The sequence below is a fragment of the Poromitra crassiceps genome, assembly GCF_964638095.1.
Source record: "Poromitra crassiceps genome assembly, chromosome: 23".
Classification (NCBI taxonomy): domain Eukaryota; kingdom Metazoa; phylum Chordata; class Actinopteri; order Beryciformes; family Melamphaidae; genus Poromitra; species Poromitra crassiceps.
In genome coordinates, this window is record NC_139639.1 from 18,414,946 (window position 1) to 18,429,945 (window position 15,000).

Sequence of the window (15,000 nt, forward strand, 5' to 3'; positions counted from 1 at the left end):
AGTGGAAAAACAACAAGTAAAAGGAAAATAAATAAGACCACTGTGTCGGTGCGCACACACACACACGCACACACACACACACACACACACACACACACGCACACACACACACACGCACGCACACGCACACGCAGAGAGCAAAATACTGGAGAGAGCTACGCAGCGCAGCCATGAATGATGAGCTTCTGATAGGAGTGATTTGATTGGTCGTTTGATAGGAGTGATTTGATTACATCGCTCGTTTGTCCCGGGATATCTCAGCCTGCACCTCGTGCTCTCTCTCTCTCCTCTTCCACCTCCCACCGCGCCAATCCATTTGCCTCTGAAAGTGACACTTTAAAAGGTTGATAGCTTTGGCCGATCAATGGCTGGCATCAAGCTATCGCCGTGTCCGGAGACGCGGGGGCTGAAGTCAACACGGCGGGTGAAGATGCTTTTTTCGATTTGTCGCCACCTCGTGATCCTCCGCGGGCCCCGTAGCCCGCTAAGCTAACGGGTGCTGCTGACGGCGGTCAGCTTTGCCCCCGGTGGACCGAAAGAGACTGTGAGAGGGTTTGGAAGTCACACTGCTGCGGAAGGAGATGGCTGTACAGATAAAAGCACAATGAGGACATTCATTGATATAATGCATTCCCCTAACCCTAACCTAAACCATCACAACTAAATGCCTAACCCTAAACCTAAGCCTAACCTAAACCAAATTCTAACCTAACCCTTAAAAGTCTTAACCTTCAAACAGCCCTTTTGAAGATGTGTGAGAAAGTGAGGACCAGCCAAAATGTCCTCACTTTCCTAAAATGTCCTCACTTCCCATGCAGGTATAAACCTCAAATTGATTCTCCCTAAGATAGCTGTACAAGAACACACACACACACACACACACACACACACACACACACACACACACACACACACACACACAGACACACACCCAGAAAAAACAAGAAAGCTGCATGAAAATTGAAAATGCACCGTTCCAGCAACGTGCCTCACACTAATTACATGGGACAACATTTTATGACTAAAACAAAGCAAAACTCGTTTCGATAATAAATTAAAACACCCAGTTTCTTTTTTCTCTGTTTTTCGTCACCGAAGTCCCCCCCCCCCCCTCACACCGTTTTCTCATTGCCACAAAGTTGTGATTGAATTCTTCCCCGAGAGACATTATTTCACAATCAGAGCGCTCACTCCAGCTCCCCGTAATTACTCCTCTTCTCCTGTTCAGCTCACTGCTCCCTGAGCAAAGTGGCGGTGAAGATGGAAACCGCTTGTTGTTGTTGTTGTTGTTGTTGTTGTTGTTGTTGTTGTTTTTGTCGACGGCGGCTGAGGTGTGAGCTGAAGATGAGGAAGCTGTGGATTGGGTTTGGGGGGAGGGGGTGGAGGAGGGGTCTGGCTGCGCTGCGCTCAGCGTGAAACCCCACATGTGTATCGCTCCCGGTGGCCCCCGCGGTTCCCGAGTGATCTATCCACACCAGCTGGCTCAAGCTCCCACCGAGCCCCCCCCCCCCCCCCCAACCCCAGGAGGAGGAACCCCAGCCTGGCCATGCTGCTCCACACACCCGCCTAAAGCAGCCTGGCCCTGGTCCTGCACCACGCAGCCAAGCAGGCCGGAGGAGGTGGAAGGCGATGGAGCGTGGATGGATGATTATCCAGAGGTAAAGCCCACCTTGAGGAGCAACGAGCAGCATGGGAGAGAGAGAGAGTGTGTGTGGGGGGGGGGGGGGGGGGGTGGCATGTGCAAGGCTCTCCCTGGAGACATGGAAGAGGAGCTGAGCCAGCGCAGTCGGGGGCCAAGCCTGTTTCCACACCGGCTCTGCACACCCCAAGGGCCTGTCACAGCATCAGCACCGTGGGATCAGGGACACACCCCAGGGCCTGTCACGGCATCACCACCGTGGGATCAGGGACACACGCGCACACACAGGTCCCAGCCACATCCGCAGTATCCCCATCCCTTATCCCCCCGATAGTACAACTTGGAGTATCAGCGTCAGTGTAATACGGCAGAGCGGGGAGCAGGCTGCGTGTGAGAGAGCAGGCGGTATAAATATTCATCAGGCGGCGAGAGGAGTGTGGAGGAGCAGCGCTGAAGCATCTCACAGGGCCAACTCAGAGTGCCACTTTATATTGTCAGCGCTGTGAAGAGCTGCAGAGTTTGAAATGTCAACCCTGTAACTATAGGTTAAATCTACAGCCACCTCCCTCTCGGCCCCGGGACTCCTTCAGAAGAAAATGGAGAACGGCCCCCTCTCTGCGCTCTCTTTACACACAGCCAGGCCCCCCGCCACACACACACACACGCACACACACACGCACACGCACGCACACACACACACACACACACACACACACCAGTGAGTGACCCCCCGCAGGAGCCCGGCGCGCCAAAGCCTTCCGGCCGCCATCCCCTCCACTGAACCGTGCTTTGCCTCTTATCTCCCCCATCTCCCTCCATCTCTCCCGAGTCTTTATCGCGAAAACGCAGCACAGCGCGCTGTTAATCATGCCCCCGAATGAGAGAGGCCTTTTTTCCAATTAGTGGAACTCGCGATCGGGGCACGCGCGCGCGAGTCACACCGGGACGCGGTTTAGCCGCAATGCGTAAGTCAGCCCCGATGAGCCGCTGCCGCCGGCGCCACTTTATGTATGGCCAGTGGGAGGCAGTGTTGGTACCGGGCAGCTCACAGGCACGGGTGTGAATTGTAGAAATGTGAAGCAGGGCGTTTGCTGGGGAAAAAAGAAGTGCACGTACTCAGCAAAAATCTCCCCTGGATAAATAATAAGGCTTCAAGAAAATATCCTTGCTAGAATGTGCCGTGTGAAATCGAAATCTATTGTGAGAGATCTATTGAGTTGCCGGGTCACGCGGGCAAACATTTGGGCATACTACTTGCTTTCCCCGACATCTCATATCGGATTTTCCCCCTCCATGAATAAAGTACTAGAGAACTCTGTGAGCCAGGTTTCAAAACCTTAAGAAACCAGACCTTAAGAATGGACCATTCCTCACTGGATCGACAAAGTCTGCCAACGGCGTAGAGCAGGGTGTTCAAAGTCTGGCGCTGTGCGCCTCCCCTCGGCCATCGGACAAAGCCTGGAACCCCTCGCCCCCTCAGTTTAGTTGCTTATTTCCACTCAGTTCCTAGATGCCTATGGGATCGTGGTTATGTTATTTGATGCCATAGACACTCAATAATTGAGCCAGGATAGCCTGATATTGCTGTTTGACTTCAGACTACATCAAATACATAAAAAGGTCCGTCTAAAGGCACTTTTGAGAGCTAATGTAATAACTAATTTAATATTTTTTCAATTCCATTCACTGAGCCTCCCCTAAAATGGTTTGGAGCCCCCCCTGGAGAAGCCCGCCTCCCACCTTGAAAACCTGTGCTGTAGAGTTTCTAGCTGTTGTGACCAGCAGAAAATGACCATTTCTGGATAAAGAGGGCTGAAACTTTCAGGGGGTGTAAAGAGCACCCATGCGGGTGACCTGACAAAGCAGTTTTTTTTAATTAGGTGATTGCCCTAATTACCTAATGATGTGATGTCATCAGTGATGATGTCATCAGTGATGTCATAGAGCAGGCGAGGCCGCATAGCGGGCGAGCTGCGTATGCGACGCGCAGTGGACGAGCTGCAGGGCGGGCGAGCCTAGGAATTGAGCGCGCATATAGCGGTAGTGTCTATTCACCTTATTCACCACGCCCACTTTTTCTCACTTCCGCGTTACACGCAATTGTATTTGTTCTTCCGGTTCAGCGCTAGTTGGCGGCCAATTTCAAAACAAAACTAATACATATATAATACACTATAATACTATAATACTATCACTACACTGCAGCCAACTTCAGTTACATGTTCATAGCGTTACTGCTGCGAGGAGCCGATGGCTGTACCCGGTCGGCATTTAACGTTAGTTACAAAAGCACGCCTACAGTTTGACAGATAGCTAGTCCGACCGGTGTCAGCACAGCCAGCGCTCCCAGTCCTCGCTGCTCGTTAAATATTTCCAAATAGGCGTTATCCTGCTAAACTGGTCACATATAGGTTTATATATATATGTGTTATAGGTATATGTTACGTTCTCACCCGAAAAATATTAAAACTTTAAAACAGTTTGTTTGTTTTGCTTGAAAACAGCTTTTTGGCAAGTCTAAAAATGACTACGGTAGGCGTAATCTACTTCCGTCTCTAAAACCGGAAAGACGATTACAAAATGACGTCATGCAGAAGCGTCCTTGTATGGGCAAAGAATAAGGTGAATAAACGTCTAACATCAATGAAAAACATCTGACCTAAAGAGTAGTCTGTGTCTGCTGTCTGGAGTCAGATTGTTTGCACTTAATACAAAGTGGTGAAGAGGATGGGTAGAATGAATTTAATTTAACATGTGAATAATGGAGTTTATGTACCGTATGATCTTATACTGCCTTGAGTTAATTGTAATAATCCTATTTCACTCTCCCAAGACCCCTTCATGTGCTGTGTAGGTGGAGGAGTCTGACCCGTGTATACGTCTACAAACATATAGACCAACTTTTTGGCATCAGGTTCAGAGTGAAGTTCGTCAGGAGAATTATGAAATTTCAAAATTTGAAATATTTCCTCCGATATAGTTCCTGACTTGTACAGTAGGTACATGAAAAAATTAGATGACTGCAATGTTGCTTTAAGCTGAGCAAATGATGAGATTATCAGTGTACATGCCGTAACAGTAACAAGACTTTTCCTCTAGTTGTGAATGGGGCAAATGCATGATTCTAACAAACGGGCGCCAAAATGGAAGTGTTTGGTAACTTGAAATGTTTTATTTTATTTGATACCATATCGTTAATGAGTTTTTTCCTATAAAATCATTCCCTTTAAATCATCCAGGAGTTGTTTCTTTTGCTGCATAGTAGCACTGGAAGAGAGTTGCCAATAATGTCCAGCTCTAGAGCCACTTGATGGGGTTAACAACTAAAGGACTTTAACGAGGGTTTTGAGTTGCTGTGCCGGGCATCATAAACAGTGAAAGGAAGGTTAGCAATAAATACACAGGGGATCCATTTGTCGGTGTGTATCTCTGGGTTGGTTCCAGCTTAGCCAGAGAGCGATCACTTTCCCCCCGAGACCAAACCCGCAAAGAACCACAGCATCACGAGAGTATGACGAGAGTGACCATGCATGTTGGGTGAGAAGCCGTAGTCATTTTGATCAATTTGTACATGGGTGCAAATGTATAATGCGTGCGTGTGTCATAAAGAGCGGGGTTCGATTTATTCGGTGTGTGCAGCCTGTGCTCACAACAGCATCACATTCAAATAGGCGACACCCTCACACACACACACACACACACACACACACTGCAGGGCCTTTATGCAACTTGTGCACTTTAATAGTCACCTTCTTGCGACTCCATATATTAACTTGCCCTCGCACTCCATCAATCAGCTCGACACCAATCAGCGCGGCGCCACTGTGCGTAACGTGTTTATGAAAAGAAATAGTTTTGCCGCGGCAGCGAGCGGCCCGGGAAGTACGCCGAGCGTTTTACACCAAAGACACACTCCTTCGAACAGAATTAAGAGGGGGATCGCTTCTCTCCGCCGGCGACAGGGAAGGTTGAGCGGGCGTATTAACCAGAGGTAATTGAATGTAGAATGTATCAGTGCACTGTTTAGCGCTGGGGTTTAACCCTTTCACCCCTCTGCTCCCTCGACCGAGCGGCGAGGTGGGCGGCGACGGATGCCCGTTACAGTACGTCCGCCCCGAGAAGCGGGAGGGAGTTGTTTCCGTTCCGGAAAAAATATTTGGAGTTTAGCGGGAGGCCTGCGGGAGCGCGGCGGTTCAGCTCAGTTCATTGCTATTTATCATGAGTGACGGCCGGGGGAGTGGAAAAATTCAACACCTTTCCGAGTGAGCCATGGAGCTGTCTTATTACCCACAGAGAGGAAGGCAACTAGGTGCACTTACTAGAGTTCTCTCTCGCAAAGAGACAAACAAGAGCAGCGCAATTCAAGCCTTTCCCCCCCCTCCCCCTGCATATTTTTTGCATATTTCATTCTTTGAGCAAGATTTCATGATGCTGACGAGGAATCAGGCGCAGGCGATAAAGAGATGTGAACACAGAAAGTACACACGCCGGATTTAATTCGGGCTCCTTAGCGATGAAACAGCGCGTTGACATTTGGCACAGCGGTCTTGACCCGCAAACCCGTTTCCAGACCGCAGCGTTTTAACAGTGCATCTGACAGATGCAGATATGACCTTCTCAGGCTAAGGTCAGGCTCTTTTCAGTGCGCTGCAGGCCTTTTTCAGCAGTTGATCTTTTTTATTGTTTGTCCCTCCCAAAGCTTCGTGAAGCTGCAGTACTGTGTACGTGCGGCGCCGGCGCGCGTGTGGCGCCAGCCGGTAGACCGGTTGTAAATCTTAATGAACGGCGGGGTCGGGCGCGTACGAGCCGAGGTTAACTGGCAGAGAGAGAGAGAGGAGGGAGCGCGTGTGGCCGACCAAGGTCACGGCGAAGGTGGATAGGAATTCACATTTACCGGCTGCAAGGCTGTACGCAAATACGTTAGGGATGACGAGGACGGAGGGGGAGGAGAGAGAGAGAGAGGGAGGGGCGGGCCAATGAGAAATAGCAGCGGAATTGAAAAGGACTCTTAATTGCTCCGGAGGGAATGTGTCTTGTGTGTGTGAGTAGTTTGAGCAGTACATGAAACAAAATGAACAAATAAAAAAGGAAAAGAGTAGATGAAGCGCGAAGGGGAGAGGCGGGGAGGTAAAGAGAGCGACAAAGTGAGAGCGACGGAGAGCGAGGGATTGTGAAAGGAGGACTTGCTACGTCTCTATTTCCGCTGAACCACAAACCAAAGCTAGTTTCCACCAATTACGTTCATGTCAGTGTGCGTCCCGGATTCAAAATGCAACAACAGCCTCCAGGGGCCTTCACTCTTTCCTGGTACACACTCGTCGTCTCTGCCTGCCTGCCTGCCTGCCTGCCTCTCTCTCTCTCTCTCTCTCTCCCTCACTCTTTCTCTCTGGCTCTCTCTCTCTCTCTCTCTCTCCCTCACTCTTTCTCTCTGGCTCTCTCTCTCTCTCTCTCTCTCTCTCTCTCTCCCTCACTCTCTCTGGCTCTCTCTCTCTCAAACACACACACTCCCCCATCCCATGCGTATAGCACGCACAATAATCACTCCCTCTAGCTTTGGCTCTCTTTGTTAGCCACACACACTCACGCACCAGCCAGCCAGACATACTGTACACACTCACGCAACCATGCGTGCGTGTGTGCACACACACACACACACACACACACACACACACACACACACACATGCACGCACACACAAACCAGCCTCCTCTGTCACTCCCCTCCACTGTCATCCAACTCCATTTCTCTCACTCTCTTCTCCTCAGGCTCTCCATCCAACCAACCAACCAACCAACCAACCAACCACCCCCCCTCCCATCACACACTTCAATACTTCTGTGTGTGTGTGTGTGCGTGCGTGCATGCGTGTGTGTGTGTGTGTGTGTGTGTGTGTGTGTGTGTGTGTGCGTGCGTGCGTGCGTGCATGCGTGTGTGTGTGTGTGTGTGTGTGTGTGTGTGTGTGTGCGCGTGTGCCGTGTGCCCTCCTCTCCTCTCAGATGATAGTAATAGGGGGAGCTGATAGCCGGAGCTGGGAGATGAGGGATGAGGCCATTGATGAGCGCGGCTGTGACAGCCTGGCAGCGCGCTATAGACGAGCGGACCTTCATTATTAGCCCCAACAATAACAGCAACACTCGGCCACTTAATTGAATGAAAACGGACAGAGAGAGAGAGAGAGAGAGAGAGAGAGAGCGAGAGAGAGAGAGAGAGATGGAGAGAGAGAGAGATGGAGAGAGAGAGAGATGGAGAGAGCGGCGGAGGTCAGTCGGCAGACAAAACCAGGAAAATAGAAGCAGGAGTAGAAGGGGAGGGGAGGGGGGAGTGCAGATCTAGCCGGAGAGAGAGAGAGGGAGAGAGAGAGGGGGGGGGGGAGAGAGAGAGGGAGAGAGAGGGGGAGAGGTAGAAGAGGAAATAAATCGTGAAAGCACCACAGAGGGGGCCTTGGGACGGAGCATGCCGGGGCACGGGGGGGGAGAGACGCGCTGGACAATTAGGACGTTCTCTCCTTTCTTTTTTTATTGAGCGGAGAGATGAATAAATAATTGACAACGTTCTGTTCCGAGGGGGGAGGAGGGGAGAGGAGGGTTATAGAGGAGAAGAAAAGGGCCTTAGCAAAGAGAGGAGAGAGTCCAGAGGGGGAGGGGATTGAAGGTATGTGTTTTTAAATGGAAACTGCTAAATCTAACAAGACAAGTGCGGGTATGTCTTCCCCCTCCCCCCCCCCGCCCCGTTACAAACTGAAATAGGATAAAACCATAGACTGTTTAAACATATGGAAGTAGCCACCGTGATGTCACCCATTAGTTTGTGGACTCCTGTTTTGAACCTTAGCCATCTTGGTTATTTGGAGCCAGAAGCAGCTACAGTAGCGTGAGACCAGAGGTTTCCCACAGAGCCGCTGTCTGCTATTAGTCTGTGATCGGCGAGCTGCGCGATCACTGGATAGGCCACCTGTCAATCACGCCCCAAAGCATATAGTCTGCTTTATCATCTGTTTGACTGGAAACAGGACCATCATTTACTAAATAAACATCGTGCTGTATTGAAGAAGACTTGCAACTAGCGATTGAGACCATAAACTCATTAGGAAAGTGTTGACTGAGGCCATAAATCAAGTGAGAATTAGGGTAATTCCCCCATTGACTTCTATACAATCTGACTTCTTTTTGCAGCCAGGGGAGTCGCCCCCTGCTGGCCATTAGAAAGTGCAGGCCATTAATACCGGTTTGAGTCACTTCCGCATAGGCTTCATTTTTTCAGAACCAAAGGTCACCGAGTGGTCTTTACACACTGTTTCCCGGAGATAACGGAGAGGAAGAGGAGCTTCTCACAGTCCATCATCCTCTCTCTCTGTGTGTGTGTGTGTGTGTGTGTGTGTGTGTGTGCGTGTGTGTGTGTGTGTGCGTGTGTGTGTGTGTGTGTGTGTGTGCGTGCGTGCACTGTATGGGTATTTATATCACTGTGCACTTGTGTGTCCACATGAAATGGCTGTAAATCCGTGCCTTGGCCTTTTTGACAGCCTTGATTTAGCGGGTGCAGCAGGCTCCGCGTGTCCCAAGCTGCTAATCAAATTGTCACGGAAATACCACAAACATGCTTACAACATGCCGGGGTCACGCCGACGGCATCATCGCTCATGGTAATGGCGGCGCGCGGTTTCAGATGCCCTTCCTTTTGTCGGGAGCCCGGGATTAAAAAGACAGGGGGGGGGGGGCAAACGGGGGAATACGGAGCAAAAATCAATTTTTGCGTCTGCACCTTCGTTTCCACTGCGGTGTGAGAGAGGGAATACATTAATCAGGGTCAAATCACGCTCTGCCTGGGAAATGAAGGAAGAGCGGAGGCGAGAGGAGAGGAGCGCGGGGAGGCATCAAAAGGGAGAATAAGGCCTCTAGTATGAACTGATGGTGAGATGTGTAGGCACAGGCAGTGGAAGGAGGAGGGGGGGGTAGTGTGTGAAAAAGACAGACAGGTATACTGTAGCTGCACTGGCCATTTAATGATAGGGGGGTGTGGGGGGGGCTCTCTGGTGGCAACGCTGGCCTGAATTTTTCATACCCGGGATGGCGGGGAGACGGCGTGACATATCTCGCCCGCGTCCCAGCGGGAGTGGGCTTTCATCAGCCGTCCCCCGGCTGGCTGGCCGGCCGGGCCGGGCGGAGAGAGAGATGGAGTGGAGAGGAAATAAAAGTCGAAATTGTTTTGAGAGAGGCGAGCCGCAAGAAAGTTAATACAGAGGACGTTGTGAGTGTGTTTATGGTCTTGTGGAAAATAAAAGCGTTTGGACTCGGCTATTGCGAGCGGTTATGATGGATCTTGGGTAATGGAGTTTTGATGGATGAGCGCCGTCTGAGTGGAGCGGAGCGCCCGGGCGGGGCGGGGCGCGACTTGGCCCGGCTCGACCACGCCGATCACCCGACCCGCCAGAAATTACAGTATAGCGCCAGCGCTGGGCCCGCCGTGGTGCGCCATGTTTAATTCTGCAGCGAAATTGTTTAGGTACAGTATGTGATATTGAATATCCCATAACCTTTTAGAAGTGCTATCAAACAACTGCAAACCCTCAGAGACGAACCCACAGAGGGGCTTCGGAAAACCACTTTCCTGTTTTCCTATGATCTCAAAAAAATCCCCCAAATTCCCTCTTGCCCCTCCCCCCCCTCTTTAAAGACTTCCAATTAAGCGAGGTAAAATGATCATGTTTTCTCATCTGTAGCCTCCCTCTGGTAAACATTGCCGGTAGGATCAATTAACAGATGGCTAATGAGCAGAGTGGGGGTCTGCCTCGATATTGCACCATTGTACAGTGGCGATTTTTAATTAATGGCTTTTGAAGTAAAAATTGCAAAAGTTTTTAATTGTTTTTTGCTTTTCTAGTGGGAGGGGGGCAGTTAGGGGAGGGGGGGTGAGATCAGAGTGTTAATTATAAACTAGGGGCTTTAAAGTGAGGAGGATTTAGACTCTTAATTAAAGGGGAATTTGATGCGACCAACAGACTGAGTTCAGTTGCCGCACACACCCCCCCGTTATTCTGTGTCTCTCTCCTCTTCTGACGGCCTGCCTCCCCTTCTGTTTTGCACTCTTCCATCTTCCTCCCTCTCGCTCTCTCTCGCCTCTTTGTGGTGTTGATGTCTCTCTCTCTTTGCCGCGTGTTGCTCAGAAGCCGGATTAGGGACTTTTCCGGAGCGCCGCTGCTCAAACGGGGGTGGGTGTGTGGGGGTGGGGTCAGAGATGAAGCTGGGTGGGGACAGGAGGAGGAGGGCAAGGGGGACGGTTCAGTCACTCTCGGACTTCCAAGATTGAATTAGCGAGTTTTAGACAAATCAAAGTCCTTTTTGGAGACGTTCACAATACGAGGGATCAGCCGAGCAGCATTTTGGTAAACAAACCGCGTCACTGGGTGGCAACGGCAATGGAACCCTATGGAGCCCAAGTGGCGCGAGGCTTGTGTTTGTGACTCTAGCCGTCTAACTCTGTTTACGTTTTAAAAACTGCGACAATTCACACAACTTCAACACGACATGGTTTTGCTCTCACTCACAATGTCAAAATATAAGCGATGTGATGTATAGTTTTTCAGATATTAACGTTTGTTTGGCACAACTCATACTATTAACTGCCGCGGGGTTCCGTATTTCTGGGTGTCAAGTGACGTCACGCTGATTCGTCCTATATGTTGTTTTCTCTCCCCCTCCCTCCCTCTCTCCCTCTCTCCCTCCCTCCCTCTCTTAATAGCCCATAAGATTGTTTTCATACCAGTGATAAATTAGGCTGAAGTGATTAGCGTGGTGTGAAACGTGATTACATAGCTTTGCTGATTTGTCGAACAGATGCCCTCTACCAGCGAGACTTTGCTAGGTTACAGTGTTAAACTCAGCCTGGCTCACAGCTGCAGATCCCAGCAGACGTCTCCAGGTTAATTGCCTTGATTGTGGATATAGCTCCACCATACCGCGGGGAATGCAACCTGCAACCCATTTGTTATTGCGATAGCCGTTAGCATTTGCACACACACGCGCGCGCGCACACACACACACACACACACACACACACACACACCAGCGGCGTGTTTGCAAAGCCAGCCCCTACATAAACAAGAGAGGGGGCAGAAAAACATGTACCTCTTGGCAAATGGCTGACGCAGTGCGTTTGACTGGAGAAAGAGCGTTGATGACAGAGTCGTTAAAATCAGACCATGGGGCCATTACGGTGTTTGCCAATCATCAGGATTAACGGGGGCCAGTGGCGGTGGCGGGACGCGGCACAAAGCGCCAGACGTTTCTCTCTGAGCCGTCGTCAGCAGGGGCGGAATAACATGAAAGAATAATAATGCGGGGTGATGGCCGACCTCCTGTCGTCTCGCCCCTTTCCGCCCGCGTTGCCGTGATTACGCCAATCACCGTCATTAGCATTCCCCCACATGAATGTGATTTCTCATGCTTTGCCGCGTGCATGATGATAATGCCTGCTGCCCGGCCGGCCCCCTACCTGCCGGCCGCGGCGGCGCAGGGCTAACCGCGTGACAGCAGTCAACCGGCGCCGAATTAGCCGCGGCTCCTCGAGCCGTAGCTAGTACTGTATTAAAGCACAGCGCGCATGGCCAATGTGCAACCGGGCAAATTCCACTCCACTCTCTGATGAAAGCAACAACCTGACCCTGCACTAATCAGCCTCTATCCATCCCAGCGCCACGTGCCTCTCATCTCCCCTCTCCTCTCCTCATCTCCGAGGTGGAGCGAGGATTACCAAATATCAATCTCTCTCCTCATCCCTCGATCTTTTTAACTTGGTTGCTTCTCGTCACGTGTACGCTCTCTCCTTATCTGTTTATCCCCCTCTCTCTAATCTTCATTTTTTTCTTCTCCCTCATCCCCCCTCCCCCACCCCCGTTCGCTACCGACCCTGGCTCTCTGCATTAATACGTTTTTCTTGCTTTTATCCGACTACTGTGTTACCTCTCCTAGGTCTTCTCTTCAATTGGACATTATCCAGGGGGGAATAATGGTGATGCGCTCTCATAAAGCTCCATCAGGAAATGGCTGGTGATTGAGTACAAAGGAAGTAGAAAGAGAGATTTGAGCAGGAGCTTGTTCTGACAAGAGTTCATATATACTGTGGGTCTCCGGGGACGATTTAGAGCACTTGATGGAAAAAACAGCCATTGGAATCATCATCAGAGGCAACACAGATGCTGTTATTGTGCGGATATTGGAGGATGCAGCTATGATATGATGTATTTGCTCAACACACAGTGCCAGTAGCCTGTATATATCAGTAACCTTTCTTGTACATTGTGTGTTTTTAAAATAACTACAGCAGCTCACACAGTTCAGTTCAATGGCACACCCACATCAATGTTAGGATTGGGAAAAAATACACGATTTTCCCCTCCCAGCTTTTCTTTGTTTTGCCCACTTGGAGTCATTTTTCAAGGCATTTCCAACCTGTGCTTCGGTATTTTGTTCTTTGATGCTGAGAGCTCATTCAATGCAGGATCACATTAATCATGATTATGCCACGCTGATAATGAGAAATAAGTAGAATTAATATTCATTTGCCACTCGGCATCCACTGTGACTCTGAAATGCAAATAGACGTCGTCTAGTGCGACACGCCAGCCTGTGTAAGCCATGATTCAAAGTACACTGCATAACTTGGAAACTTAGCGGATTAGCCAACCATGTAGCCTAAAGAATATGCCCTTTATTCTTGTTGGATGCAATATTGTAGCTATGAATATGATCAGGAAGTGAAAATGCAGCAGTGCTGTAGAGGCACTCCAAGATGAGAAGCATTTAGTGCACAGATATGTTTTCCCCCACTGTAGCATTTGTGGCCAAACCGTTTCACTAATTAAGATTTTTTTTTTAACTGACAAATGACTTTTTATTGGCACGACTTGGATACGGAAAGGCGGCGGGTTTGGATTTGTCGAGATGCGCCTAATTATTCTGGTGGTTGCTCATGCTGCTGCGATGCCTCTCCTAAGCTCAGGCTGTTATTTGAAGTGAAATGTTCTGTTGGGTTTTGAATAAAAATCAACTCAAATAAATAACATCAGGTGGGCAAAATCAGTCGGGCCTTGGGCTTAGCAGCAAAATGATAGCGCGCAATCACAACACCCATAAATAATAATGGCATGTTTTGAATCGCGGTGGCATTCGCGGAGGTCGTGACGGAGGTCGTGACGGAGGTCGTGACGGAGGCATGCGTTTTCTCACCGAGGTCCAAGTGGTCAGTGGTGTGAGAGGTCTGCTAAAGGGGACAGTTGCCACTCCTGGCCTTTAAAGAGGAGCTGAACCCAAAAATGACTTTTTATTTTATTTTAGATCACATCCCTTCATATGCAGTGCACCTGTTTAATGTATGCAAAACAAATATCACAAAAATCTAATTCCTTTAGTTTTTCACACTTTTTCACATCAAAAGTTCATTTTTCAGGATTTCATTCATAACTGTAATCTACAGTATGCTGACATCATGAACTATCCAATTTCTACCCCATTTCAACCAATCATATCACGACATGACAGCTGTTAATCAATCTTCATTGCGACAAGAAAATTCTGAGCTTTCAAGATGGCTGCATAGTGCCTACATGGGCAGACTTTTCTAGCCCATAAATGTTAATATTATATTTGGCCAATAAGTATGTAACATACAAAATAAAACAAACGGTAATGTCTTCATTTAATGTAGAATGCAAAGGACATGTAACTGGCTCATTAAACTCGCATTCCAGGAATATCGTATTTACCGAGGCTCTTTAGCGCGGCTAGTCGACTCCAAGCCGGCAGGCAGCACTCTTGCCTCGGCGTGTCCGCACGGAAGCAGCCGGCTGCCCGGTTCTATGCGCTTCCCACTCGCATAGCGGCAGAACACGCTGAATCCCACTCCATTTGGAGGGAGAACACCCCATACAAGTGCCAGGATTGGCCAACGCCAACTCCAGTCACCAGAACAGTCAAATCAAATCATCCACACGCTATGTCCCGCCTCACGACCCTGTTCCAGTCAAAGCAATGTTTGTTTTCACTCGGATACGTCATCACAGACGCTGAGATGTCACTCGTCTTTAACGTTACTGCCGAGTTCTTTCTCGCTGTAGTGCTGCAGCCTGGAAACAGTGTTCACTGTGCACAGTGTTGAGTGTAGTGCTGCAGCCTGGAAACAGTGTTCACTGTGCACAGTGTTGAGTGTAGTGCTGCAGCCTGGAAACAGTGTACACTGTGCACAGTATTGAGTGTAGTGCTGCTAGCCTGGGTAAACCCATCCCCCACGTGACCTGCTCTCAGACCTGTTCTCAGTCACCTAGTGACTGGGAACTGAGAGAGCAGGTCACGTGGGGGCTGGGTTTACCT